This window comes from Elephantulus edwardii, unplaced genomic scaffold (genome assembly GCF_000299155.1).
Source record: "Elephantulus edwardii isolate Elephantulus edwardi_28Jun2011 unplaced genomic scaffold, EleEdw1.0 scaffold00301, whole genome shotgun sequence".
NCBI classification, from domain to species: Eukaryota; Metazoa; Chordata; class Mammalia; order Macroscelidea; family Macroscelididae; genus Elephantulus; species Elephantulus edwardii.
The window spans coordinates 2,712,015-2,717,610 of record NW_006400051.1 but is presented as its reverse complement, the minus strand read 5'-3'; the positions used below and the strand labels follow the sequence as shown (position 1 = coordinate 2,717,610).

The 5,596-nt window shown below is 39.7% G+C and overlaps 1 pseudogene; it reads right to left on the bottom strand.

Annotated features, from left to right (window-relative positions):
- The window catches only part of LOC102850281, an 18,710-nt pseudogene extending 13,523 nt beyond the window's left edge, over positions 1 to 5,187 (bottom strand).
- Between the last annotated feature and the right edge of the window lie 409 nt (positions 5,188 to 5,596).

Below are 5,596 nucleotides of genomic sequence, written 5' to 3'. Positions count from 1 at the left end.
AGGGCATTATTTTTATCGTAGGAGTATGCAATGAGGGTTGCAGAGTGGATTATATTTGGGGGTAGGGGGTGGGGTTTGGGGAGGTGCGGGGGGAATGTGTACCAATGAGGGAGTTTTTCTTTTGTTTTTCAAGAAGAGGAGCAAAAGGAGGTGGGGGTGAGGGGGAGGGGTTTGTGCGGGGAGAAGGGTGCAACAATGAATGAATGGAATTAAAAAAAATGTTTGTTCTTCAACAGAGAAAAAAAATTTTCTGTTTTCTTGAAGAAGCACATAGATGACACAGGAGGTAATTTCTCACTGTTGCAGATTCTGTAGTACAAGGCACATGCACTCTTATATATTGAAATCCCATGTTGTCTCTGAAGACATCCCCAGAGCCTTGCAGGATGGCTGGCTGCTTGACCGGTCTGGGCTTGTCCGGCCAGCACCCACCTTACTGCACTCCTGCTCCTTTGCAGCACCTCAGTCTTGTGTTTGTTTGTTTTTTTCTATTTTCATTATACTAGTTTATTTACAAAATTTAAGTACATTGTTTTCCAGAACAGATTTCTTCCAATTTCCATCACCCGCCGACTCATCAAATTGTACAACTCCATGATTAACCTCCCCCCCGACCTCCTGCACATCCTCATCCCCCTGCTTCCACTCCCCCTTCCCCCCACGTATCCTTATACTCATTCTACAATAATGGGTTTATACAATATTTGTCCTTGTGGGACTGAGTTAGTTCACTCAGCATAATGCTCTCCAGTCCCTCCCAAGTTAGATAAGAATTTACAAAATCATTGTTCCTGCGTGTCATGTAGTATTACATTGTATGCATGTACCATAATTTCTCAATCCATTCATTTGTGGTTGGACATCTGGGCTGTTTACATGTTCTTGTGATGGTGAATAATGTTGCTATGAACATTGGTGTACAAGTCATCTTTGGTGCCTCAGTTCTCATTTTCTCAGGGCGTATTCCAAGTAGTGGAATAGCTGCGGCATATGGAATTTCTATGTTTAGCTTTTTTCTTTTTTAATTTATTATTAATTTCAATGAAAATTTGCAGAGACTTGGGATTTCCATTCATTCGTTGTTGCACTTTTCTCCCTTCTCAGTCCTGCCCTGCCCCAGTACACTGCCCTCTTGGAAATGTAAAAGAAAATTCTTTCATTGTTTTACAATCCCTCCCCCAGGTCCTCTCCACTATGCAGCCTTTGCTCTGGACTCCTATCATGACAAAAATACCTAATCAAATATCACTTTTAAACAGTTTTCTCCCTCATCTGTTTCAACGCAATATACATTATTGAACTCATCTTTCTTAGTCTCCCTCAACTCCGAGGTCAGTCCTGCTTTACAACAGTGGCACCATGTGGAATCCCAGGAGTATTCTGGAAACTTTTCTTACGAGACTCTTGTCTGAGAAGGAATTGTCAAATGCTTGTTCCCAATTGGTAGATTTCTTTCCACCTTGTTGAAAAAAAGTTTTTGATGCACACATGGATTTAATCTGTAGAAGGTCCCATTCATCAATTTTATCCCCTTCAGATTGTGCATTTCTGGCTGTATTTGGCAGTCTCTTTATACCATAGACCAGACCTTGTAAGCTTGATCTCAGTTTTTCTCTTTTGAACTTTATGATTTGATGCTTTACTTCCAGATCTCAGATTCATCTTGAGTTGATTTTTGTGCATGGCGTGAGATGTGAATCCTATTTCAGCTTTGTGCAGGTGGAAGTCCAGTTTTGCCAGCACTATTTTTGGAAGAAGTTGTCATTTCCCCATATCATAGGTTTTATTTCCTTGTCAAGTGACCATAGACATCTGCATCTATTTCTGGGTGCTCAATTCTGTTCCATTCGTCTATGTGCCTGTCATTGTACCAGTACCATGCTGTTTTGGTTACTATTACTGTGTAGTAGATTTTGAGCTCAGAGAGTGCTATGCCTTCCACTTCATTTTTGTTTCTTGGAAGTGTTTGCTTATTTGGGGTCTCTTGCTTCTCCAAATAAACTTGACAATTTCCCTTTAAATATCCTTGAAAAATGAATTTGGTATCTGTATTGGGATTGTGATGAACATGTAGATTATTTTTTATAGGATTGTCATTTTCACACTATTGAATCTTCCTATACATGAACAGGACATATTTTTCCATTTTATTTTTTTAGGTCTTTTATTGTATATTACAGAAATGTCTTTTCTTTGTGTAAGACTTTTGTATCTCTAATTAGGTTCACTCCCAAGTATTTCAATTTGTGGTTGACATTGTAAATGGTAATACTTTCTAGGCTTCCTTCTGTGAGTTCTCTTTGTTACTATAGAGAAATCCCACTTATTTTTAGATATTGATCTTATATCCTGCCACTCTACTAAATTGACCTATTAACTCTAACAGGTTTTTTGTTGAGTCTTTGGAGTTTTCTGTGTACATTATCATATCATCTGCATATAAGCATCTCTTTGCTGATCTGGATGACTTTTACTTCCTTCTCTTGTCATATTGCCCTAGCAAGCACTTCCAATACAATACTGAATAGAAGTTATGACAGTGGGCATCCTTGTCTGGTCCCTTGCCTGGTTCCTTGTTTTCAAGGAAAATGTTTTTAGTCTTTCTCCATTGAGAATAATGTTGGCTCTTGGTTTTGCATATATACTTTTCACTATGTTGAGAAAGTTCCCTTTTATTCCAATTTTGCTGAGTGTCTTTATCAGGAAGGGGTGTTGCATTTTGTCAAATGCCTTTACTGTGTCAATTGCTAAGATCATGTAGTTCTTATTATTTACTTTGTTAATATAGTGAATTACATTGGTTCTTTTTCTTAAATTGAACCATCCTGGCATATCTATTATGAATCCCACTTGGTAATGATGAGTTATTTTTTTATGTGCTTTTGGATTCTATTGGCAAGGATTTTGTTAAGGTTTTTTTGTATCTATATGCGTGAGAGATATTGGTCTGTAGTTTTCTTTCTTGGTAATATCTTTGCCTGGTTTTGGTATTATGGTTATGCTTACTTTATAGAATGACCCTGGAAGAGTTCCTGCTTTTTCTATTTTTTGAAATACTTTAAGTAGGATTGGTGATAGATTCTCTGAATGTTTGGTAGAATTCAGCTGTGAAGCTACCTGGTCCAGTACTTTTCTTATGGGGAAGTCTTTTTTATGAACTTTTCAATTTCTTCTTTTATGATGGATCTGTTCAAGTGTTCTGTATCTGTCCTTGTCAATCTTGGTAGGGTGTGAGTTTCAAGGAATTTGTCCATTTCCTCTAGGTTGTCAAATTTATCAGAGTATAGCTTTTCATAGTATTCTGATATTATCGATTTAATTTCATCTTGTTCTGTTGTGATGTTACCTCTATCATTTCTTATTTGTGTTATCTGTGTTTTCTCTCTTTTTTTCCCTTTTATTAAATTTGCTAGTGGTTTGTTAATTTTATTAACTCTTTCAAAAAAACCAGCTCCTGGTCTTATTGATGGCTTCAATTGTTATTCTGTTTTCTATCTGATTGATTTCAGCTCTTGTTCTTATAATTTCTTTTCTTCTTGAGGCTTTCGGTTTAGATTGTTGTTCTTCTGTCTCTTGTTGACCAATGATTGTCACCTCTGCTTTGATTGATCTAATTTGGATCTCTGTCTAGTGCAGGAATCTCTGGCCTAAAAGTATACACTGCATTCTTTGTTTCTCGACGGTAACAAGATCCTTTTTCTGCTTCTGAACCTGTTCAACTTAAGCCTGTCAGGATCCCAAAGTCAACCAGTGCCCTCATTATTAGTCTATATTCTTTATTTGTCATTTACATTTTTATGCAATTATCAGGCTATCTAGTCCCCCCTTTTTTTAGTCACAAATGCCCTTTCCAGCTATGTAGTAAAAGTCATAGGGAATTATTGGAAAAGTCACACTGAATAATAAAATAAATGGGCTATAACCCATCAAAGCATAATAATAAAAGAAATAAAAAGGGACTGTAAAAATTCCTAGAAGCAATTAAAATGAATGAAATTACAACTTATCAAAACCTTTGATACACAGCAAAATAATGTTCAGAGGTCAATTTATAGGAAGTGATGCATGCATCAAAAAAGAAGAAAAAAATCTAGATAAATACCTTAACCCCATCACTTCAGCAATTAGGAAAAAAGTGTGGATGCTGTCAAACAGCTTCATGCTTTCATGCATGAATTTCATCTCCTCATCCTCAGACAGCACCAGGTCTTAGGCACTCAAGGCCACATAGAAGGTGATGGTGGTGACGCCCTCAAAGCAGTGGATCCACTTTTCCAGCTCAGAACGCTAACCAGCCATGTCAAACATCTTGAAGTGTAGGTCGTTGAAGGTGAAGTGCATTTTCAGGATGCTTGTGGTCTTCACTTGGGCTCGCAGTATTTGCACCTGTGTGGGGAATAGTCCCTTGCTGCAATGTGATCTAGGACATTCAGGTAGTAGGTGGCCGAGTCGTTGAGCTGGTACTCCTAGAGTGGTTTAAGCAGGCCTGCATGGCATGGTCAGCCCAGAGTCTCCGGATGATACCGGACAGGTCCTCCAGGGGCGCAGGACAGAGAGAACAGCTACCTGGAGTTGTGTGCTCAAGAAGGTTCAGCAAAGCAACGAATGCTGGTGAGGTTGTGGAGAAACTGGAGCCCTTATTCACTATTGGTGAAAGTGTAAAATGGTAAAATGGAAGGCAGTATGGGGCTTTCTCAAAAAGTTGCACATAGAGATACCATTTGACCCAGCAATTCCACGACTGGAAATATACCCTAAAGAGACCATAACCGACATCCAAGCAGATAAATGTGCACCCATGTTTATCGCGGCTTTGTTCACAATAGCAAGGAGTTGGAAACAACCTAAGTGCCCATTAACAAACGAATGGATAGAGAAGCAGTGGTATATTCACACAATGGTATACTACGCTGCATTGAAAAACAAGGGACTCATACAATATTGTTCAAAATGGGTGACTCTGGAGGACATTATGCTGAGTGAAATATCTCAGTCACAATGATGGGCTGGATGATGTTGCTGTAGATGGCCGCGTAGTACTGCTGGCACACCTCTGAGTAGTCATCCTCACGGATGCTCTTCATCTGCTTGACAATGATACTCTTCCCTGACTCGCCTGCATCTATCAGCAGCAAATTCACTTCTCACCGCCTTCTTGCTGTCCTCCCGTGGATTCTTATGGATCATCTTGTCCTCTGCCCTCACGGTGCACCCTTTCCTGCCCTCTGCCTGGCCCCCGCATGGCCCTCGGCCAGGCTCGCTCCCGCCCAACCCACTCCGCTCCCACCACCACCACCGGACATTGTCTTTTCATTCACTTACTACGCATCTGAGAATTGGACAAATGAATAAGTATAACAGAAGAATCCATGCCTTTGAGTTGTGGTGATGAAGAAGAGTACTGAATATCTGATGGCTCTATGAGGAGAAGTGTGGCGTTAAGATTGGTGGACGATCTATCAACAATCTGCGTTATTCAGATGACACAACCCTGCTCGCTGAAACTGGGGAGGACCTCATGCACTTACTGCAGAGGGTCAAGGACTGCAGCCTTCAATATGGACTGAGGCTCAATGTCAAGAAGACAAAAATTCTC